The following is a 26,126-nucleotide window of genomic DNA, read 5'->3' as shown; positions in this document are numbered from 1 at the left end:
TGATTAAGTCAAGGAGGCAAACAACAACTGATTAGGTATGCCCATTTTATTACAACAATGTAATGTTCATACAACTCCAAGACTTAATTACAAAGTTGACAACCACAACTGTAAAACCCTTCAGAAGTGTAACTGTGGTATGTGGCAGACTTTGACCTTAGCAGCACCCTGGAACTTCTCATTTTCCGCTACCTGGGGGGGGGGGGGGGAGGGGACAGACATAAAACATAGAAAACGTGAGCTATAAAGCTTAGTGAGTGGCAACTTTAAACAAACACAAGTTTGGTTTTAGAAGTTCATTTTTGGGAATACAATTCCATGATCAACAACAATCACATAATAAAGTGTAATCACCCTAGCCTGTCAGTTGGACAACCTTGGTATGATCATGTATCTTCCTCGGTTATTCTCCACGAATAACCCGCGATGACCAAGTTTGGACATAATCCTATAGTCTACTAAGTATATTATTAGTTCCTGTCAGTCATGCTTGAGTACATTGACAATTCCAGTCAGGTACCTTGACATTTCAAGCCAAGCATCCACAAGGCATGCTAACAGTATCCTGAGTACAAATCTCGTTCCGACACCATGACATACACATTATGACAATAATACAACAACAATCAATTTAGGCAAAACACATTTACCGATCATGCCAATATTTCAAACATAAGCTGTATATATATTCACATATATACATAGAAATCAATTATACAAATAATAGAATAACCACTCACCTTGGTTGGTTAGGAACTTTCCTTTCCGAAGTTCCTTAGGTTTCCTTGGTTCCCTTTTGAACCCTAAATTCCAGATTCAATTATCAGCTTAGATTACTCATAGTTCCAGAACTTATTTTAAGTTACTTCCTTCTGAAAACATGTTCTAAAATGTCTCAGGAATCTTACAAAATCTTAGCTCCGAACTCCTCGTGGTTTGACTGGAATCATCAAAACATCCGGGCTGGCTCAAGCTTACCCTACAGCTCGATCTTTCTGTTTTTTCCTCATTCTCCAACCTGATTCCTTGGAGCTTCTTCTCCAGCAGCCCTACCCTGAAAACTAGACTCTCCTAGCTTTCAAGTGGCTTTGAAATCACATCAAACGCACGAGTATTCTGGGAGAACTTCTCTTCCCAAGTTGATGCTACTTCCTGTCCTTTCTGTCTGGCAGCATCTCCCCTCTTGGAATCTCTTGACCAATGCATGGTCTTGCTATCAACGCATGGTCTCCTCCCAATACACTCTTCTTTACGTCCTTTGAAGAGATTTTGAGTTCTCATATGAAGTCCTTGGCCCTATTTATAGGCGTCCAAGTCTGCTCTAAGGCCGACACCTCCTACTTGGCCGCATGTTCAAGTGTCTCTTCCTTATACTATTACCGCAATCTTGCATCAGCACAACCCAAGGTGTCTTGCTCCCCTTTTACCAATGCACAACCCTCAAATTTGCATGTCTTCTCATGTAACCACCTCATTTTCTTAAGGCCTAAGACTCCTTCTTATCAAGCCACATGTCTGGATGACGTCCTTGAATGCGTCCATCCTTCATATGCATTCATTCTTCATGTGTGTCCACCCAACTTCATATGCGTTCAACTAGGATGATGACCAACACCCTTTCAACGCATACTACTAGCCTTGTCCTATGCACCCACATGCCCTCGGATGTCCAATGCATAACACATCACCAATGCATAGCAACCTTTGGGTTGACTTGGTTCTCAACTCAACACCTCAAGGCATAGCTCACCATCACCTAGGTTCTTGCTAACGCATCTCTTATGACCAACGCAACCCACCTCATTAACCTTGTTACCGTAAGCCTTAACAACGTAAGGGAATCACTATGCGTCCACCTTAGCTTGTTACATCGCATAGCTTATACCTTAGCACGGTCGCTGCATGCCATCGCATCCATCGTGCAACATACTTTCGGCCGCATCACCGCATGCCCTCAGTCGCACACTCTCGCGTAGCAAGGCCGCCGCATGCCACCAACGCATAGCACTGTCGCATGACATCAACGCATAGCATCGCCGCATGTCATCAACACATAGCGTTGTCGCATAGCATCACCGTGTGACACCAACGCATAGTGCTGTCGCATACCATCAACGCATACACCCAGCGCCGTATGCCATTCATCGTTGCATGCTGCCAACGCATCCATCGTATCCATCGCAACCGTCTTATCACATGCGTTGTTCTAACCTCTCAAGATAGTGGTTGCCGTATGCGTTGTCCTTGGTCATACTTCAGCCTCTCTCCATGCTCAAGTAACCTCTCAAGACTTCATGGCCAACGCATGGGCACTACATCAACGCATAGTCCAACACTTGTCATTTTTTCTTCTTGGCTTCCAACGCATGGTTACTCTTGGCAATGCCTCTTACCAATACTTCGGCTAATCATGCGTCCAACCTTACAAACGCATGGTTGCCTTTTCAACTTATGCGTTAATGTCTCCTAACTCTTAACGCATGGGTGTTTTTAACTTTATACTTAGCCAAATTTCATCAATTAAAGCTTAACTCAAAACTACTCAAGGAAAATCTATTCAACACTTAGAAATTTCCTTCATTTTAACATAGGATTTAACTTTCACTTAGTTAATTTCCTTAACCACCTGCTTAAGTAGGGAAAATGGAAATTCGGGTTTCACATCGACTCCATCTCGAGATCCATGAACTTTACCCATTCATCCCGATTAACATCCTCCATTGCCTTCATATAAGACAACGGATCCTCAACGTCGCCATCTGCTACCATAGCAAGGATTTCTGTGAAACCCAGATAGTGAATGGGTGGGTTCGCAACCCTCCCACTACGTCGAGGTTCCCTCAACTCTTAAGATGGAACCGATCTACTGGATGAACTCCCATTAACAACTCTTGTTGATGTAGCAGGCTCTTCAACAACCTTTGTTGAAGTTTCAATAGTTTCATTGGAAAGTTCACGTAACACGACTTTGCTTCGTGGACTGTGCTCCCTTATATGATCCTCCTCTAGGAAAGTAGCGTTTGTTGAAACGTACACCCTAATTTTCGTCGGATCATAAAAATAACCCCCTCGTGTACCTTTGGGGTAGCCTACAAAGAGGCATAACCTCGATTGTGGTTCCAACTTCTTGGGATTAGCCTCAAGCACATGTGCAGGGCAACCCAAATGTGGAAATGACGTAAACTAACTTTATGCCCATTCCACAACTTCAGAGGTGTTCTTGCAACACACTTAGAGGGAACACAGTTGAGTATGTACAGCGCAATCTCCGCTGCGAAATCTCAAAATGAGTCCGGTAAGGAAGCGTAACTCATTATCAAATGAACCATGTCTAACAAAGTCCTATTTCTCCTCTCCACTACACCATTTTGCTGATGTGTACCTTGCACTGAGAGTTGGGAAATGATTCCATGTTCTATCAAATAGTCCTAGAATGCGGAGTCCAAAAAATCTCCACCTCGATCTGATCAAAGTGTTTTAATCCGTCTATCCAATGCGTTTTCAACTTCAGCCTTTGAACTTTTCAAAGGATTCAGACTTCCGTTGCAAAAGATAAACATACCCGTACCTGGAGTAATCATCAGTAAAACTGATAAAATACTCATAGCTACCTCGGGCTCGCACATTCATAGGACACAAAGGTCAGAATGTACTAACTCAAGAGGCTCTTTGGCTCTAAAACCTTTTCCAGTAAAAGGTCGTTTAGTCATCTTACCCTCAAGACAAGATTCGCACACAGGTAAAGAATTTTCTTCTAACTCACTTAGAATTCCATTCTTCACCAATCTCTCAATCCTATTGAGATTGATGTGCCCTAAACGTAGATGCCAAAGTTGGGCATTTTCTTTTGGTGAAATACGTTGACGTTTTGATTGAGTTACGAAAGTTTTGAACATTTCAGTATTATGAAGGAAATTAATGGCTAACAGCCTAAGCACATATAAATTTGATTCCAGATTTGCTGTGAAAATAAAAACACCATCTTTGTGAATAAATGCTTTACTCAAATTGAAAGAAAAAGTGTATTTACATTGCAATAAGCACTTTACAGAAATAAGGTTCCTTTTTAGTTCAGGAACAATATATACATCATTTAAATTTAGAAACCTATTCTGTAAAGTCAACTGGATCTCTCCCACTACCACAGCTGAGACGACGTGCCCGGTGCCTACTTGCATCGTCATCTCACCAGCCCTCAGTTATCGCCAAGATCTAATCCCCTGAAAAGAAGAACAAACATGGTTAGTGGCGCCTGAATCAATTATCCAGGCCGAATCATCATTCTCACTAAACAAGTTTTGAGCACAAGTAAATCATATTTACCTTTATTCGCCTTGGCCTTAGCCTTGGCTGCTTTCTTCTCCTTCAGATATGGAGGATAGTTCCTCTTCCAATGTCCATCTTGATTGCAATGGAAACACTTTCCCTTAGCAACTGGTGAACGCCTCCTCGGGGTGACAGGCGGTGGGTTAGCAGGTGCCTTCCCTTTTCCCTTATCACCCTTTTTCTTCTTCCCCTTTGTAGAGTTAGAAGTAGAAGGTGTAGACTTTGTTCCTGAGGTCGAACCTCTATGGAACGTCCTTGAGGATGAAGCAACGTTTGCCTCACCCTTCTGCCTCTCTTTACTTTTTCAGTAAAGATTGGTATGTCTGCAACTCGTTGTGGAAAGTTATAAGGTTATACTTCACTTTGTTAAGAATCACATTACTAACAAAGTGTAGGAAGCTCTCGGCAAAGAATGCAGGATTATGCTAACCTAACTGCCCTCATCGATAGTAGACCCATTCAACTCCGCCACATTGAAGTGAACCATCATATTTAGCACATGTTCACGAACAGAGGTGCCTTCTTGCATTTTGGAGTTGAAAATGTATTTAAGAGCCTCATGCATAAGCTGTTTAGACGGTTGTCCAAACATCCCCTGCAGGGACTCCATGATCTCACGAGCTGAGACCATAGGCTCATGCTTCTTGGCCAAGATGTCAAAAAGACTGCCAAGATATAGGCTCGAGCCTTCTCATTCGCCCTTGTACATCGCTCGTATGCCTCTTGAACATTTCCAGCAGCATTTAGAGCTGGAATAGGAGGACAAGCCTCTATGAGAGCGAACATGAGATCCTTGATGATTAGAATCGTCGTGATCATGTGTTTACATGTTGAAAAATTGTCGCCAGTTAATTTTTTGACGCTTAACAAAGATAAGGTGGCTGTAGCCATTTGAAAAAGTTGTTGAAAATATGAACAAATCTTGATTAGTTTTGCTAAACCACTTTTAAACCAATTAGTTTTGCAAAACAGTTTCAAGTACCCTAAGTTATAGACTTCTATTTTGTAATGATGCGCCAGTGAGTCAGGAGAAATGCCATTGGTGGGGTGATTAGTTGCCCCTTCACTGGGATGAGACATTCTCAACCATTAGGCAGAACCAACTCTTGGAACTGAACCTAATAGCCACCATTTTTTGGTCCAGAATCGTTATCATTTAACTATTCCGTGTAAGTTTAACCCCTCGTTTTCGGTGCTAGAGTCCCACCTTAATGTGAGAAAAGACAGATTAGGACAAGAGACTAAGTTACCTTATCCTTTTACAGGAGATCAAATAAAGAAACGCGCAAAACTTCCATCCTTTAGGGGGACACTCCCAGGGTGCCTCGAGGTGATGCGCAGTAACTTTATTCAACCTAACGAGGGAGATCGAGGGATATGTTATCGCACTTCCTGCTCCCACTTACTATGAACATTCTCTCCATCCACCTTGATATTGACCTACCTAAACACCATCCGTTGGGGGGACACGCTAAAGATGTCGCGAGGCCGAGGGTAGATCTCACAGTGTGGACTCAAGGAGAAAAATGAAAGGTTTAAGTGAAACATCTTATGCCCCAAGTACCTCCCACTGAATGTTCTACCTAGGGATTCATTAACCTAGACAATCTGACTACTGATTTTAGTCTAAGTGGTCTTTTTAAAGTTTGCTCATAAACAACATTTGTTTATGAAATATAAACAAGTTCAAGTTGTCACATTTAAACACTTTAATAGATTGTCCTTAACTTGCATGCATGCATCAAATCTATCTAATTCACCTTTCCAGGTAAGTTCCCAAGTAGGGGTGTTACATTTTCGTCAACTTAAATACCCCAACCTAGACAGAACCCGCCTCAGACAAAAAGTCCCTTATAGATAGATTTGCTACACTTTAACCTTTTATTAGCCAATTTAATCCTACTAAACTGATTAAAAGATTAAAGCCTTAGAGTTGCTAATCATATTAGAACCGTGATCTTAGGTCTATGTGATCCAAGTTTTAAACATTTTAAAACATGAATTAAACCTAAGTGAGCATGCATGTCTTTCTTATTTCTTTTAGTTCTAATTTCTCTTTAACTCTTAAAAAGAAACAACTAAAAAATATTACGTATAACGAGGCATTTATAACAATTATAAAGTAACCTATGTGTCATGCTTCATGCAATGTCCGATCATTACTATATAACTTTTATATAAAGCGTAATAACCAAGCAAACATTCTATCATTCACCCTTATACTATAACAATTATAATATAAAGATGATGCATGTCAATGCTTTTTATGCATGCATAAATATAACCACTACAGGAATTCTGGCTTTTCCCGACGTCATATTTCGTCGGAAAAGTGTCGAAAATTCATCGGGAGAGGATCTCCCAATGCATAAACGATCGTCGGGAGTTTGGTCAGGAGAAATCCGTCAGGAAAGGATCTCCTGACGAACTTTTGAATGGCGTCGGGAGTTAGGGGGAACTCCCGATGAGCTACAACGCGTCGGAAGTTCCCCCTAACTCCCGACGGCACATAAGCATCGAGAGTTCCCCCTAACTCCCGATGCCATTTTAGAGTGCGTCGGGGGATCTTATATGTGTGGGGAGTATTAAAATTAATATATCATTTGTAATTTTTTAAAATTTGATACGAAATCCTGTGAAACATATTATACCAAATAAAGATTCTCATAAACGAAAATGAAGTCCATTTTATAACAAGTAAAAAATTACAATATCCAAATGAAGTCGATAAACATTCATATCAGAAATACATAAAAGAAGTAAAATGAGAACAACATCTAAAACACTTCTCGAACACAGCATCTTCAACAATTGTCCCAGCTCATCTCCGAACAACATTCTACAATAAAACAAAAACATTGAAATGTTATATCGATAAACAATTCAATTTCCTCTATTTTTCAATTTTTGAAAGTCCTATATGATCTTTTAGATTGGAATCTAGTAAAAATTAAATTTGCATGAGAAGTATGTAAGAAGGGCTAGCTTATCTTAAAATAATATTAGTGCATGCATAGGATAATGGGGTAGAATAATAGTAAAGAAATATTCTTGGAAGGGGGAACGAAACAAAGTCTATCAGTGATAGACTTCATCGTTGGTAGGAGTCTTTTGATGATAGAGTTTATCACTGATAAGAGTTTATTAGTGATGGAGTCTATTATTGATAGATTTTGTTATTTTGCAATTCTTTAAATATATTGTTATTCATTTGATTAATACCCCTAAAAGTACCACTTATTGCAATTACCCTTTCTTCTTTTATTCTAATGGGTCCAAGTGGAGAGCTTTCAATTCAAATCCATATCCATTTATGCAAGTTTGGGCCTTAGGAATATTGAAACAACAATTGTTGCGGGCCTTTCATTTCTCTTAATGATAGGATGGGCCTTGATTCTAGCCCAATCCATAGTTGGGGCTCATTGGGCTAACTACCCCTTTACTATGTAATTTGCTTAAGTCTCCCTTTTAATTCCTTTGTTATCACAAGTTAAGGCTCCCTCTAATTTAATAATAAAAATAAGATCAAAAGTAAAGGAAAAGCACAATTACACATCTTAATTAAATATAACAGTTGAGAATTTCTTATGAGTTTAGGATGAATATAACAGTTGAGAATTTCTTATTCGTTGCTTACATTACAAAATTCAATGATATGAACCATATTCATATGCAAGCATGAACGAACAAAAGTACAATTACACATCTTAATTAAATTAAAACAGGACATAAAATAGTGATCCCTTTTAAGATTTTAAAAAAAGTTGAATTAAATTAACATATGTTTTGCAAGGCATGGTGGGAGAGAGCGAGATTCTAGTCCTTACATGGTGATGGATGATTTGACTATGAAACCAATGTCCACCATTTCTAGTATTACTCTCCTGAACAAGTTTAATATCAAAGAAGTTGGTGCTTTGGTGGAGAAAGTCATTACTTTGGATGTCAATCAGGGTGTGAAGCTGCTGAGGGCATCTTTGCAAGTGAGATTCAGGGAGAGAGCGAAATTCATGGAGAGAGCGAGATTCAGGGACTGTGATTGGGCTTTTGAAACATAAAGGCATGGTGGGATGCTTATCTAATTTGTATGAGAGTGTTGAAGCTTTAAATGACATAACGAAAGACATAACTAAACTTTGCTACCATAACTGCATGAAGCTACTTAAGACATAACTAAACTTTGCTACCATAACTGCAGGATAACAACATATTACACAACTAAATAATGTAGTAATCATACCTAATTTGATGGGTCTCCTCTATGTGATCGTACCATGTCTTCAATCATCTATTTCATTTCTTCAATTTGTCTCGCATGATCCTCTTGCATTCTTCTCTGAACATCTTCGAGTTCCTTAATCCTCGACTGAGACTGTTGGAAATTGACTCACAATTCATCCATTCCCACCTCCGTTCCTTGAGTAGATGACGAGCTTGATGAATTGGTACTCCTTCTTGACTTAGGCTTAGGGCCTCAACCTAGACCTTTTGAATATCCGGGTCGTCTACCCAAAACCGTCTCACAGATTTCATCCCTTGTTAGTGGTTGAGAACCTTCTACAGTACTGAGGCTGGATTGTAATTCCAACATTTGATACTAGACATAATAATTAAATGGGTAAGAACGAGCGACTAAAGTTAAAAGTGGAAAAAAAAATGACAGTAAAGAAAAAAATGTTACATGTGCACTTTCAGCTGCCGAGTTCACAAACTTGCCACCTTTAGAGTGTGTTTCCCTAAATAGGTCAACACGTCCCATTTCTCGACCCTCCCTTTCCTGCAACTCTGCTTGAATTTGCAGGAATGACTTCGATCTACCTACGTGGTTGAACGGTAATTTCTCTCTATTCTTCCAGTTTGTCACAGACATTTCCTATATTTGAAGAAAAAAAAATGTCAATAGTGTGATGTATTAGTAAATGTAGCAAATGATACACGCCATAAATATTGTACCTGAAACGCTTCACTCTCGAAGCGGTCACACAAAAAGTACCAATCTTCTGGCCTATTTTGAAGCCAAGTAGGTAAACTGGCACGTGCTTGTTGAGGATCTCCACACTTTCTATAATGTCTGTGCAAATCTGATCTAAATTCTTTGAACGAGTTTTGCATTGATGTTCTATGAAACGGTTAAGTTGTTAACTGGACAGATCAAGATCGAAATGAGCCTACAAAAGAGGGAGGGAAGAATTAGTATAGATGATGTTCATGACTGTAAAAGAATAAACTTATAATTACTTACCAATAATTGACTTTTAGCCAATTCTATGAACTCGTTTGGAACCTCAGCAAAAGTACGACAACGTACTGGAAATGCGGATCTCACAGCGACGCCGATGGCATTAATAAAATGAACGGAATGTTGAGATATCAGTTTCGTCTCCCCCTCATTTATCACAATTGTGATTCTCCCATGTTTTGTACGTATTTTTTCAACTCGATGTTCTGCGAATGCTCTCGCTTCTTCCAATTGGATGCTGAGCCACTATCTGAAGAATAAAAAATTTTAAACAGTTTATGATGTATTTCAGTTAACAGAATATATTTCAAAATATACTAACCTGAAGTATCACCCACAGAAGATACCGTGTTGCCTAGACATAACTCTTGGAATTCTTCATCAGCCTCCCGTTGCCTATTAGGGGTTGACATCGTATCTATACAAACAAAGAAGAGAGAAAACAATATTAAATTAATAATAAATACGTGTAAGCTAGAGAAAAAGAGAATTTAGTTGATACATCATTACTCATCATCGTAATCTAATTCAAATTATTCATCAGCACTTGAACTATTATTGGAAGATAATTGTTCTTCATCATCATCGTTTATGAAGTCATGATCGCCATGTATAGTAATTGGTCTTTCCACAACTGTAGGATCAACGTCAACTCTACATAATGTAACCTCCTCAATGGTTTCATCCACTCGGACACCACCAACAATTTCTAGTAAATCTAGTTGTGTTTTTTCATCATCATCCACTTCCGGTACATCCCATATTCGTTTATTTTGGACTACTTGAACAACTTTCCAATTGCTACCATGTTTGATGTCATCAATGTAAAAGACTTGTTGTGCTTAGATAGCAAAGATGAAAGGCTCGTCGACATACCAAAAGTGTGATGTATTGATCGATTTGTATCCTAAATCCACATGTGTTCTATTACTTTTGTTGTTATCTGTGTCAAACCATCTACACTTCAACAAGAAAACGCGTCTTCTGTTCATATATTGCAAATCTAATACTTCATCTACAACACCGTAGAAATTGTTATCCACACTTGTGTTCTCACTGATCTCCCCGGCCACTAGGACTCCACTATTTTGTGTAGCTCGATGATTATCACGCTCTACAGTGTGAAACCGTATCCCATTAACAATGCATCCATTGTAAGAGTGCACCTCAGACGAAGGTCCCATTGCAAGTGAAAAGAAATCATCGGAGATATCTTCTCTCTCGCGCCATTGTAGAACCTGATAATTACTTATACATTAAAAATAAATACGAAGAATGAATCATCCCTCAACCGTTGCCTACAAAATGACTATGTATACTTGAGATTTGAACCAATCAGGAAATTTGCGTTGATGTTTTATATGTAAGTCAGAGGCGCTTTGAGCTTCATGATGAATTAACCTCAAATGTTGCCTACAATATTTATCATTTAAATGTTATATCAATGGATATACCCTAGAATTTAGAAAAGGAAAAAGTTTGAAACGTACTTGCGATAGTCTGTTATTTCTTTACAATTGTTGAGAATGTACCAATGTGCAATACGCTTTTCCTCCACTGATAGCGTCCGTAAAGTTAACGCCCCTAATGGTCGTACCCTCTGCCTAAATAATTCAAATTCACCAAATATCTCGTGATGGGGAATGTTATCATCATTTCGTTCATCTCTATTGAATCTCATTTCAATCCCACTTAGATATCGCAAGCAGAAGTTCCATGATTCATTCATTGCATATGCTTCCGCTATAGACCCCTCGGGACGTGCTTTGTTCTGTACAAATTGTTTTAATGTTCGTAAACTTCTTTCAATAGGATACATCCAACTGTAACTAACAGGACCCACCACTTTGGTTTCATATGGTAGATGAACTGCAAGGTGTACCATTACATCGAAAAAGGCAGGTGGGAATATTCTCTCCAATTTACAAAGTATGACTATGATGTCTGCTTGTAGTCTGTTGAAATCACTTACACATATTTTTTTTGCACATAAGTCGTGAAATAATGTACACAACTCAACAATAGCAGTGGATACATTCTTCGGTAGGTATGCTCGAATACCAATAGGGAGTAGTCTGTGAAGCAACACATGACAGTCGTGTGTTTTCAACCCTGATATTTTTCCATCTTTGTCATTGACACATCGTGATATGTTAGATACAAATCCATCAGGGAATTTCACTGATTTCAAATACTTACAAAACGAAATCCATTCACCATTTGTTAATGTGTATGCTGCGTGTGGTTTTACAAATCTGTTCTCGACCTATATCAAGTGTAGGTCCTTTCTTATCTTCAAATCTTGTAAGTCCAATCAAGCATTTATTGTGTCCTTTGTCTTTCCTTCAATATTTAACAATGTGCCCACCAAATTGTCACATATGTTTTTTTCAATATGCATTACATCCAATTTATGTCGTAACAATAGTCTGGACCAATATGGAAGTTGGAAAAAAATACTTTTTTTAGTCCAGTTTAGAATTCGCTTTCTTTTTTTATCTTGCTTCGATGGATGTTTGCTAAGCACAGAAAAGTTTAGCATATTTATTTGTTGTAATATCTCTTCTCCATTCATTACGACCGATGGAGGTCTACGTTCAACTTTTCCATCATGCTGTCTACTTCGACGCCAACTATGATTCTCCAGAAGATAACGTCGATGTCCAATAAATGATATTTTCCTTCTTATCCCGAAGGATGAGTTATCTTCTTTGCATATTGGACATACTTGATAACCTTTTGTACTCCATCCAGATAAGTCACCGTACACAGGGAAGTCATTAATCGTCCATAATAAGGTATCATATAGTTGAAAAAACTCACCAACAACAGAATCATAAGTTCGCACACCAATTGTCCACAACTCTTTCAACTCTTCAATCAACGGTTGCAAGTAAACATCAATTTTCTTTCTAGGAGATTTTGGACCAGGTATGAGCAAAGATATGAAGAAATTTGTTTCCTTCATGCATTTCCAAGGGGGAAAATTATAAGGAATTATCACCACAAGCCACATACTATAAGAAATGCTCATATTTTCAAACGGATTGAAGCCATCTGAAGCTAATCCCAAACAAACATTTCAAGGATCTAAAGTGAAATGAGGGAATTCACGATCAAAATGTTTCCACCCCTTTGCATCAGCTGGATGTCGCAATACATCATCCGTTTCAACTCGCTTATCTTTATGCCATCTCATGTCAGAAGCGCCTTCTTTTGATGCAAACAATCGTTTTAATCTCGGTATCAATGGAAAATGACGCAATACCTTATGTGGTATTTTTTTTACCCTTGCCATCATTAACTTTGTACCGAGACTCACCACAAAGAGGGCATTAATGCAAATCTGCAAACTCTTTCCAATACAATACACAATCATATTTGCACGCATGAATAGACTCATAACCTAGGCCTAAATCACACAATTTTCACTTGGCTTCATAAAAGGAAGTAGGTATAGAGATGCCAGCTGGAAACGCTGCTTTTAACAATTCCAGCAACATGTCAAACGATTTGTTACTCCAGCCGTTCAGAACTTTGATATGCATTAACTTCACTAAAAAGTTTAATGACGAAAATTGCGAACACCCAGGGTATAATTCATTACGTGCTTCGATCATTAAATTCTCGAATAAGTTCGTGGTATCTCTTTCTTGACCATTAAAGGACATTTCATTATTCTCAATCCTTCCTTCATTTGCATTTTCATTTTCAATTGGAACTTGTAAATCGTTTATAAGATTCAACATCTCATTTTCTTCGACAGCATTACTCTCTATACTATCTATTTCAACATCCTGTATTGAATGACTTGTATGACTATTAGATAAGTTTACTGGCTCTCCATGATATACCCATTCACAATATGAGGGGGATATTCCATATGTTAATAGATGTCGTTCCATAATATCTATCTTTTCCTAAATTGAATTCATACAATTCTTGCATGGACATCTTATTCGTCCGGAATCATTTACATGAAATCTTGCCATATCTAAGAACTGTGATACTCCTTCTCTATACTCCAGTGATAACTTATTCCTTAGTTTAATCCATTCTTTATTCATCTTTAAAAACAAATATTTTCTAACCAACTTGTAATCCAAAACAATAACTGGATTAGAGAACAAAGTACAAAATATTATTAAGCATTGAGCCATAATTTTCATTTCTTAAGGCAAAATAAACACATAGGTCCCTAGACCGCTTAAATTGTCTTAACAACTTTCAAATGTTTTATTTAATACATCTCCAAGCTTTCAATTTTGTGTCTAATATAGGCCTTTCATTTATTCAACATCTTCTAAAATTTGCAAGCCTATTGGTCACAAAATTTAAAGTTCAATTTTCTATTAGACACAAAATTTAGTTTTATGTCTAGTAGATTCTTTAAACTTTTTTAAAATATTAAATGTGTTAAATACAATATCTTTTTCTAAATTAAGTAATCCATAACCTTAAGAATTAAAAGAAAAAAAAAACTCAATCCACAATAACATCAACAATCCATAATTCATAATTCACATTAGATTACCAGCATGCTAGAAATTAAACATTAGCAACATTAATTACCAACATTAGTAACATGCTAAAAATTAAACATTACCAACATTACCAACATGCTAGAAATTAAAAACAATGGTTCAAATTAAGATACAAAATAAGAGAAAATAAATGAAATGGATGTGCACGAACCTTGATGAAAGCTTGAAAATAAACAACAAATTTGCAATCAATGAAGGTGGAAGGCGGCGACGGACGACAGACGACGAAGCGAAGGGGGAAGGGCAGGCGTGAAGAGGGACGACGACAGGGGAAGCGGCGGGAGTGTGAAGGGAAGAAGGAAAATGGGGCAGCCGGTGTGAATGGGGGCGACGAGCTAAAAAATCGAGGGGGGTTAGGGTTTTTTTAGAGAGAAAAAATTTTGGATGTGCACGAGAAAAAGGAGACCAGACCCCTCTCCCGACGCCGCCCGACGGGATCGGGAGATCCCGACGCCACTTTAATGCATCGGGAGTTCCCGAGGAACTCCCAACACCGGTTTGGATGTGTCGGGAGTTCCCAGAGAACTCTCGACACCGGTTTGGATGCGTCGGGAGTTCCCGGAGAACTCCCGACGAACCTTTACGGTGTCAGAAGTTCCCAAGGAACTCCCGACGGTTCTTTACTTCGTTGGGAGAGACCGTCTCTTCCGACGACCTAACTCCCGATACCTTAAAACGGTGTCGGGAGTTCCCATTTTTCTTGTAGTGAACTTTTATATTATATGATGCATGAGCATGCTCTTACATAATAAAATAATGCTTCTCTAAATTATAACAATTACAATAAAGAGATGATGCATGATCAATGCATAACCTAAGGTGGGATTTACTATATGTGCATACCATATGACATATAAGACATACATTGCATGTATTAAACAAAAAGATTAATGAACCGGGATGAGCCTTTAAACCAGAAAAAGAACCAGAATGAAAAAAACCTATCTATTACATTTTTCATCGAGAAAACCGGTTCACAGGCAAACCGGATCTTGAACCGCTAGGAGGTCTCCATCGTGTAGCAATCTTTAGCAGGTAGACGATCGTTCAGCACGCACTAGACGATAGGAATATTTGCAAATGATCGCGTAGACGACGACGAGGCTACGAAGCCTTATTGTCCATGTGATGATGTAGCTCGACGATAGGTAAACGATTTACCTTGAGTTACTAAGTGATCGTTTAGTCAGTTACTAAGCGATGAAGCTTGCTGACCTAAATGATTGTCTAGCGCACTTTAAACGATACGCGAATGTCTAATCGTTTAACCGATGCATACAACTTGGTAAACGATTTACCTTGTGATGCTAAGTGATCGTTTAGTCAGTTACTAAGTGATGAAGCTTACTGACCTAAACGATCGTCTAACTCGCGTGCGCATTAAATGATACTCAGCGATCGCGTGCCCGATCGTCTTTCCGATACGACCAACTCTTGATCGCACCCCATCGTTCAACCACGATTGCTTCGTCCTTCATCTTCACGATGCGATGGACAGCGATCACATGGAACCTTTTTTGCACGATGCTATCAACCCTAGATTATCTTTTTCCTCGAAGAGTCGCAACCTTTGCTCAGAACTTCGACGAACGACTCAAGACTCCAAACACTTTGAATATAGACTCGATTACGATTATATATGCCCAAAAACGTAGGGGCCTTTACATACAACTGCAAATGTAAAACGAATTTAAACAGACCGAGGCAATTCATCCCGAAAACATCCATTAATTCGGCACATCCACAATAGTATTAACACTTAAAAACAGCGTAGAAATGCACCCACCATGAATGTAAACGTTATTTCGTTGCAAAAAATGAAATTGGAGTATTAGAAACTTGGCTCTGATACCAATTGAAGGATTTTATACCGAGAGTTCCATGAGCGGGCTTAGATCGCTCCGATTTCATAGTGATCAGAAAAAAAAACGATATACATTCCATACTAACAGTTATGGATATTAAACTTCTCAACATCATGCTCAGAATACGATAAAACATAGAGAAAGGGGTTCATACCAGAGGAAAATGGTCTTCGTTTGTGTGAACCCACAGCAACGGAAAACTCCGACCAATCTACCAGCACCTAGCGAGTCTCTAGACTGTTACTGCACGATCCGAACGTACACAAACAAGGCTTCGGGGATAACACCACCACAAAGGAAACCCAGGTATCCTCGGCGTCAAAAACCCAAAGAGTGGGCCCTGGTGAGTTTAGTAGAGGACAAAGGAGAGGATTTCATGTATACAATAAGTGCGCATGAGAAGAACTCTACTATCGTATAGCGGGGACGCTTATCGTATAGTAGAACTACATGATCGTTTAGGAAAAACTGGACGATTGTTTAGAAAAGTGGTATACGATCGTTTAGGGAATGCGTGAACTAGACGATCGTTTAGACGAATGAGATTCTATCGTATAGGCTCTCGCGTTCGCTATTTCACGGTTTCTTTTGGGTGCGGGATATCAAAATGGATGAATTCATTAATTTCCAAAATGAAAACGATTTTCATACTTTAACCCATCGGTTACCTTAACCTTCGCAGACCCATGTTCCCATGTTCAAACGTGAATTAATTGGTTAATTATTAAATAACTAATCAATTAATTTAATTAATAAATACAATCATATTATATTTATATCCTATAGTTTGATATCATATATCTACTATAGTATTTTTCCTCTAATTGACATAAATCATATTTATATCTAATTTCCTCTAAAATAATGTATCTCATACATTTAGCCAATTATATCATATATAATTAACCAGTCCAATTATATCATATATAATTGAACTTCCTCTTGTCAATTTGAATATTTCAAATTAACCTAAACACTGGTTCTCGACTTTATCCAAGCTACCCAGGTGACCTAATGGACCTATGGCTCGAAGCTTCAACAATACGTGAATAACTGATTAAACTCTTTAGCACGAGAATCACCATCCATTAACTGTTAGTGATTCCACTAAAGACCAATAGCTGAACTCTTCTTACCACAGATATATTTCTGTGTCTATTGGATATAACCAATCATGAGTACGATGATCCTTCACAGATGCTTGTAAGTACAACTGGGCCAATTTACCGTTTTGTCCCTGTAGTTACGTCTCACTCCTTAAGTACCACTGATTCCTCTAATGAACAATTCAACATAGTCCAACTATGTGTGAACACCTCTCGGGGCAAGAGAAGGTGTGTGGCGCCACATCGTTCAAGCCTCGGAATCAGCCCTTAAGGGAGCTATCTATCTACTTACTTCTGCCTCGGGGAAGGAGTGAATTCCATCTTGTGTAATTGAGTTCCCAGCTCCCAAATCAGACGTATCCCCAAAATGGTAGGTTTAAATCGGCGACTTGGCCACTCGCACCCATACAAATCAAATGACCGCCCTCAATGGTAGAAGTTCCCAACTCACTCAGGATTGAGGTCATGTTACCTATGGTCATCCTAGTGAAGTGAAGTCTCTGTCATGAGCGGTGTTATATAACGAGATATTAACACTTCGTGGTCAGGTCTTATACAAACTCTTTGTATAGGACACTCCCGCTCGCATGTCCCCAACATGAATGATCAGGATCAGATCATCTGTGGCTAGTCACAACACTTGTGACCATTCCACAAAGTGGGCTGCATCCGTAGCATTACTAGGATAAGGTTTCCCTCTTATATCCATATACTACAGACCATTTTGGTTATCACTCAAGACATGATCTACTTGTATGTCACCACATACATGCTTGAGTCACATACAAATAGCAAGGGATTTTATGTTTATTGGTTTGTGGTAAAGCAAATAAAACAAGTAAATGAGCAAAACAACAAGAGGTGAAGTAAATATCATATATTAACAATCACAGGTGTTCGTATATACTATTTACAAACTACAGGACATGAGACTTTAGGGCATTAACCCCAACAAATATATCTATAGTGAGGGGAGTTCAACTATGGGCTTTAGTGGAGTGACCCATTAGTTAATGAATGGGGGTTAGATCGGTTTAATAAGTTTAGTCGATTAATCTCGGATCGTTGGAGCCTATGATCTGTAGGTCCATGAGGTCCCCCTACTAGCTCGAAAATGGATTAGCTCTAGAGAAGTGTGATAAATTAATTTGAAACGTTCAAATTAGAATCAAACGGAATTGGAGAAAGTATATTTAAATATGATTTAAGTATATGAAGATGAATTTGTGTAAAACATAATTTAATATTAGATATTAAATTAATTAGAATTAATTAAATTATTTAAATAATTATTTATTAATTTTATTATAAAATTATTTATGAAATTAATTTGTAAAATTAATAAATTTTTATTTTAGAAATAAAATATGATTTTAAAATGAAAATGGATTTTGGAAATTGAAAATTACACAACTTAAAAATGAGTTTTTCATCTTCAACTAGCTTACAAGGAACCCACTTTCTCATTTGGTTTACTCCAAGCATGAGCTGCATCCCATGCAACACATCTCTTTGCATGATAGTTTGCAATATATTGAAGAGAATAGAGTGAAGAAAGGCATAAGAACCGACTGATTTTTTGCTGAAAAATTTAGATGAAGAAGGTGTTCTTCAATGGGTTCTGTTCAGTGAGATTTTTTCCATATTCCCTTTGATTCTAGCTTATTTTGAGTCCTACAACTCGATAGTAGAGAAGATCTTGTGGTGGTCTACATAAGGATTCAGAGGATTTTGCGGCTGGAAATGGAGATTTCATTGGTTCGCCCAGGGTATGTTCATGAAACCCATTAAACTCTGTTTTTAGCATGTTTTCTTTCAACCAAAATTAATGAATTAGAATGCTTATGGATCCTGATTTCTTCCACTACGTGATGGTGTTGATCGAACAATTGGTATTAGAGCATCTTATAAGCATTCGGTTCGGATTAATTCTTGTTTGGTGGGTGTTTTGTATGAAGATATGAAACTGCTGTAATGATATGGTTTTCTGAGTTTTGGCCTTTATTTTCTCTTTGATTTTTCGTTTAAATTTGTAATTGGCACTTGCTTGATGAGCTTTAATGTCTTCCCAAGAGTTTTTAATTTATTTGGAGTCATTAGAGTTGAAATTAAGCTATAATTCGAAGAAACAAGCGAAGGGGCCAAGTTGCAGATTCCAGATGATCAGCCTCTGTTCATATCGTCGTTAAGCTTTAGTAGCTAAACGATCGTTAAGCTTCATACATTAGATGATATGAAGGAAAAGCTAAACGATCGTTTAGGCTTCAGGCGTTATTCGTTTAGGTGTTGTACGCTAGACGATCGTTTACCTCGGGAGCTAAACAATGTGTTGTTTTGCTATGTGATGGCACTACACGATCGTTTAGCTTCGGGTGGGAGCTAAGCGATGAGGCGAAGAGCTATGCAATGGCACAAAGTGATCGCTTACACGATCGTTTACCTTTGATTGAGAGCTAAGCGATGTGGCGAAGAGCTATGTGATGGCGCTGAGCGATTGCTTACACGATCGTTTACCTTTGATTGGGAGCTAAGTGATGCGGCGAAGAGCTATGCGATGGCGCTAAGCGATCGCTTAGACGATCGTTTACCTTTGTTCGGGAGCTAAGCGATGCGGCAAAGAGCTATGCGATGGCACTGAGCGATCGCTTACACGTTTGTTTACCTATGAGCGGCAGCTGAGCGATGCGTCAATTGCTATGCGTCAATTGCTATGCGATAGCACTAGGCGATCGCTTACCTTGTGCGCACGTTAAACGATCAAGACATTGTGCTAAACGATGGAGTTATGCGATAGTGTTTGACACTATGCGATCGTGTAGCATCCTCCAGCGCTAGATGATGACACTATATGATAGAAGGTGAACACTACATGATTGTGTACCTTTGTTAAATGATAGGCGTTGGTTGCTAAATGATCAAGCCAAAGGCATGACGATGGTCGTCAATGCTAAACGATCTGACTTAGTGAGATGTTAGGCGAGAGCAAGATCAGCAGGTTCGATCGGTTCTCTTGAGGTTTGGTCCGGTTCAGCTTCAAATGGTTTGTGGTTGGTTCGGTTCAGTATCTGCTGGTCCGGTTCAGATAGTTCGGGTCCAGTTCAAGCGATTCGAGAGGTGTTGAAGCTGTTTTTGTAATAAGTTAGGCTTTTGTTTGCTTTTTTCTGCCAAAACTAAAACCATATCATTACGTGTTTAATTATTTATGCATTGGATATATGTTATAATTAAATAAATCTTGTATGTGCATATAGTATGCCATTTAGATTTAAAATCCCACCATAGGAAGCATGCAACATGCATTGAAAGTATGTTATAGTTTGTTATAATATATAGTATGCATGTTAGAGTTTCTTGTATTTAATATAAGTGTTATATTAGATATTGAATGCCTGTATGTTGTGGATGTTTAGCATGTCTAAAGTTTTATAAGTTGTTATAAAATTGGGTTAGAAATTTAAAATCCATAACGAAGAATAGCTGCATGCTCACGTAGGTTAACTACTTGTTTTAATTAATTAAAATAGGTCGTTAAACTTGTAAAACTAGGGTTACAAACTTAACCGGTATATAATCCCGTCGAAGGTTAGGGGTACGGTCTACGGAACACCTCATACCTGGGGATTATGGCCGAATAATTGAGCGTTGGTAACCAGTTTGATGAGTATCCTTGAGCGATGTGAGGTAATAAAAGCGTTTATCACCTAGACATCGTAAGTTTAAGTCTATTTATAAGAGTTATACATGGATAAACCACATAAACTTAGGTTTATTTTTATTTAGCCAAAAAAGAACCTAAGTATGTAGTTAAGCAAACATTAGAACACTTTAGTGGTAGTGAATAACTTCTATATGTTAGAGTTATGAGAAAGCTTCAGTGAGAGATTAATAACATACGCGGTATGTTATTCTTAGCTCTCGCGTCCCTAAGAGTTCACAATATGGATTTAAGCGGTACTTCGTGTCACCCTGGAAGTGACCTCCCTTTGGAAAGTATTTTTTAGCTTAAATTTAGATTCAGGTGAATAAGGGGAAATTGTTCGAACAGAAATCAAGTGTATGATTTCAACTGCCACGTCTCCACATATTTCACACCGTGAGATTCATATGACGCTTCGTGTCACCCTGGGAGTGACCTCCCTACGAAGAGCGGATGTATGCGTCAATATCAAAGTGAACAGAGGAAGTAGTTCATAGTAAGTGGGTGAAGAAAATGTGTCAACATATCCGGCGGTCTCCTCCATTAGTTTGGAACGTGAGATTCCTATGTTGTGCCTACTGGTTAGCTTTAGGCGGCCCTTTGTTAGTCGTTTAACGATGGCTATCCCCTCAGAGGGTTGTAACATAGGATTCGGAACAACTCAAGCTCCAGAAATTGATAGGATTTCTTTGGTCATTAGTGGTCTCTAACGTCTGAAAATGGCGGGTCTACACTTACAGAATTATTAATTGTTAATAATGTCTGACCAAAAGCGGTATCTAAATGACTATCGGAATATGAGTTATTCTGGAGGTAGTATTTAGTCAAGAATGTCTTGATGTACTATTGTTGCAAAAGAATAATCTACAGTGAGGGGAGTTCAACTATGGGCTTTAGTGGAGTGACCCATTAGTTAACGAATGGGGGTTAGATCGGTCTAATGAGTTTAGTCGATTAATCTTGGATCATTGAAGCCCTCGATCTGTAGGTCCATGAGGTCCCCCTACTAGCTCGAAAATGGATTAGCTCTAGAGTAGTGTGATAAGTTAATTTGAAACGTTCAAATTAGAATCAAACGGAATTGGAGAAAATATATTTAAATATGATTTAAATATATGAAGATGAATTTGTGTAAAAATTAATTTAATATTAGATATTAAATTAATTATAATTATTTAAATTGTTTAAATAATTATTTATTAATTTTATTAGAAAATTAATTTATGAAATTAATAATTTTTTTAGAAATAAAATATGATTTTAAAATAAAAATGGATTTTGGAAATTGAAAATTACACAAAACTTGAAAATGGGTTTTTCATCTTCAACTAGCTTACAAGGAACCCACCTTCTCCTTTGGCTTACTCCAAGCATGAGCTACATCCCATGCAACACATCTCTTTGCATGATAGTTTGCAATACATTGAAGAGATTGGAGTGAAGAAAGGCATAAAAATCAACTGAATTTTTGCTGAAAAATTCGGATGAAGAAGGTGTTCTTCAATGGGTTCTGTTCAGTGAGTTTTCTCTCTATTCCCTTTGATTCCAGCTTATTTTGAGTCCCACAACTCAATCTAGAGCACCAAGAGAATAGTAGGGAAGATCTTGTGGTGATTTACACAAGGATTCAAAGGATTTTGCAGCTGGAAATGGAGATTTCGTTGGTTCGGTCAAGGTATGTTCATGAAACCCATTATACTATGTTTTTAGCATGTTTCCTTTCGACCAAAATTAATGAATTAGAATGCTTATGGATCCTGATTTCTTCCGTTGCGTGATGGTGTTGATCAAACAATAGATACCATCTGATTAGACACAAACGCCAGATTATCGGGTTCTTCGATACTGCATTTCAAGTTTGACATAAACCATTTCCATGATCGATTGGTTTCATGGTCCACTATTGCATATGCTAGTTGTAACGTGGTTTGTATGTATGATATTCAATGCTCATGATGATGCGATACTACTACTATTTATGCGTTAATTAGAGATGCTCAAGTAGTATGCCCTGCGTTGTCACAAGTTTCCTTACGATGGAACCAAGTGTAATTCCACCGCAAGTTTCTCGGTGTGATTCGAGGTCGAACACAGAGAAGTGGTGCCGGTTATTGCGGTATTTTCAATTCTTTATAAAAGTGTGTACAGTATGTAAATTACAGTAAAATAAAGGAAAGCAATAAGATGCGATAAAACATGAAAATACAATAAACCTAAACTAGATGTTGCAAGATATAAGGTTTATGTGCAAGATACTAGGATTAAGGCTGGCTGTGAAGGTTGTGCAAAGACGTGGAATGCGACGACAAGTCTTGTGAACAGATTAGAAAGAGAAAGATAAGTATTACAAACAACGCAAGTTCTTAATCGAATTGAAGGTACAAATACTGTTCCGCTCTTCTCTTGGCGTACACCTTTCAGTGATCGGCCGCATTTCCCACATGTCTGTGGTGAAACAGTGTCTAACGTAATGAACGCAAGGTTACTTATATGTCTGGAAGTACTACTCTCTTTAGTTAACACACTCTTCTGATCTTCTCTCGATAGATCAGAATGACATCTTCACTTCTGCTCTCACAGGTGAAGATGCCGTCTAACATACTTTAGCTAAACGTATTTGATAACTTTAATACATATTAAGTTCTTGGTGATTCATATTGCTCATCAAGAGATTAAGAAAACATCATGGAGAAAGTGACTAATGGGTGAACGGAAATGGATAGAGAATGGTAAATGAAATCTATTGAAACGTTTAATATTTCTACTAAGTATTTGATACATGATGTGTGAATGTAGAGATAAAGAAAACATGGAATAAAGTGAAAGAAAGATAGAACAGATACAATCAGGTGCCAATGTCTTGGCACAGATTCAATGGAGATCTGCGTGCCGGATAGGATGGTTTTGATGGCAGGAAGAGCTTCCCTCTCAGGCTTGCTCCACCGGCAGTAGGGGTCTCTGCACAAAGCTTTGATCGGGTATATAGTTGGTCGGATCTGAGATTTACCTCTCGGCCTTATCTCTTTTTCTTCCCGGATTTCTTCTTTTCAGCACTCAGCTCAACCTTTTTCTCTCTAAAATCTTACAGCACTTAGCCTAGTATCAAATAACATATTTTTCTCTGAATTTGCTGGGGTATTTATAAGAGCAGATCCTTTGATTCTAGCCATGTGGTCCCCACTTGATGGTTATGGTAATTCTACAGATGGAGGGATATTATTCCTTCTGTTATGCAATCAGACCATCAATTCTGCACAACCGTTAGTTATACACGTGTCTCAATCCTCTGCTTTCGCGTTGCTCGGTTGCATCTTTCGTTCATAGGTTCGCATGCGGTGTTTGTTTTTATTATCGCATGCGGTCGTAGCATAGCTCTGGACCGACTATCGCATTGCAACGTTACTTCGGTAATTGTCTCTTCAAGGTTGATCGACGGGCGCAATGTGATAGAGATGCGTTGATTAGTTTCTCATGAGCCTTGAGCGCAAGCGGTGACTTGGTCTCCTGCAAAACAAAGTAAAGTTTGGCTTGTCCTCCATCTTTTTGGCATTAGTGGGTGTAATTGCAAACATTTATAATTATTGTCATACTAAGTTAATTTTCATACAATTGGCTCATAATTACTAACTTTTGGCCGCAATATCTAGATAAGATGGCATAAATAATTTGTATTTCTACAAGTTATCACACCCCAAATTTAGATATATGCTTGTCCTCAAGCATATCTTCTACTAAGGCAATCATGCTCTATTCCTATCCTATATTTCTACGACGATTGGTTTCTCCGAATGTTACACTTAGGCACATTCCCTGACATCGCACTTTCCTTCCATCCTTGCTAATTCTTAGCAAGCCCTACTTTATTCTTCTATGTAACAAAATCCTGCTCAAAAACACTTTTCTAGTTTTCAAAGTAGGATGCTTATCCCTTCTTTATCAAAACAACTTGATGTAACTATATGCTGTGAGCAAAACTTTGCGTCATTTATTCACTTAGAGACAGTTGGTCATGGTTACACTCTTAGTTTTGGCTTGTCCCCACGGGTGTCATGCGAACATCCAACTACGGTAGTGTGCCAGTTCTAACTTTAACTCATGATAATCAGAGGAGTTGTCCCTTTCCTTCTTTTTTCCTTTTTGGCTTATACTACGTTGTTCTTGGAAACCCACCTTCATTTTGGCTTGCTCCTACGGGTGTCATACGAACATCCAACTACGAGCAGGCTCCTTTCACAACTAAACTCTTATCAGGTTGGGAATAGTTTTGAAATTTTTCCTTGGGCTGACATTGGAGTTTTGCATAATTTTTTTTAATCATTTTTTTAAAATGAAAGTAGACGCATTTTCTGAAATACTGCATACTTCTGAGTTCATCTGCTCAGACCTTCCCCACCCCTAAATTTAAAGATGAGCAAGGTTCTCATTACGTTGTTTGGATAGACTAGACAAACACTTAGAAGAAAAATTCAAAAAAAAGGTTTCTTAAAACATCGAAAACATTTTAGTCACTCACCTTGATCGTTTAGGAACCTTCCTCTCTAGAAGTTCCTTTGTCACCTCGGGCTCCCTTTTGAACCCTAAAATCCAGATTCAATTTAAAGCTCAGATTACTCATAGTTATGTTCTTTATCTAGAGATACTTCCTTCTAAAAATATGCTATAAAATGTCTTTTCGAATCTTACCCTAAAATCTTAGCTCAGAACTCCTTGTGGTTTGGCCGGAATCATCAAAACATCAAGACTGGCCCAACTTACCCGACAGCTTGACCCTTCTGTCTTTTCCTCATTCTCCAGCCCGATTCCTTAGAGCTTCTCCTCCGGTAGGCCCACCATGAAATCTAGACTCCTTTAGCTTTCAGATGGATTTGGAATCACATCAAACGAACGAGTATTCTGGGAGAACTCCTCGTTCTAAGTTGATGTTGCTTTCCAGACTTCACTGTCCAATGCGTCCTCTTTGAACTTCTATGTCTAACGCATGGATTTTACTCTCAACGCAAGGTTTCCTCAACTTTCCCATTCTTCTTTATGTATTTTGAGTTATGATATGAAGAATGAAGTCTTTGGTCCTATTTATAGGCATCCAAGATTGCTCCATGGCCGACACCTCCTACTTGGCCACATGACCAAGTGTCTCTTCCTTACACCATCAACGCAATCTTGCATCAGCACAACCCAATATGTCTTCTTCTCCTTTCACCAACGCATGGCTCTTACCTTTGTATGTCTTCTTATGCTGCCACCTTCTTTACTTAAGGCTTAAGAATTTTTCCTAACAAGCCACATGTCCGAATGACATCCTCCATGAGTTCATCCTTCATATGCGTCCACAAACTCTTGGATGTTCAA

The 26,126-nt window shown here is 38.3% G+C and overlaps 1 pseudogene; it reads right to left on the bottom strand.

The window, feature by feature from the left end:
* Nucleotides 1-10,098: 10,098 nt before the first annotated feature.
* On the bottom strand, nt 10,099-13,632 carry LOC150037307 (uncharacterized; annotated as a pseudogene).
* Between the last annotated feature and the right edge of the window lie 12,494 nt (nt 13,633-26,126).

Source organism: Benincasa hispida, chromosome 3 (genome assembly GCF_027475165.1).
Source record: "Benincasa hispida cultivar pf3 chromosome 3, pf3_genome.v1.1, whole genome shotgun sequence".
Lineage (NCBI taxonomy): Eukaryota > Viridiplantae > Streptophyta > Magnoliopsida > Cucurbitales > Cucurbitaceae > Benincasa > Benincasa hispida.
The sequence above is the reverse complement of the archived record's forward strand: the minus strand, read 5'-3'. Positions and strand labels throughout refer to the sequence as shown.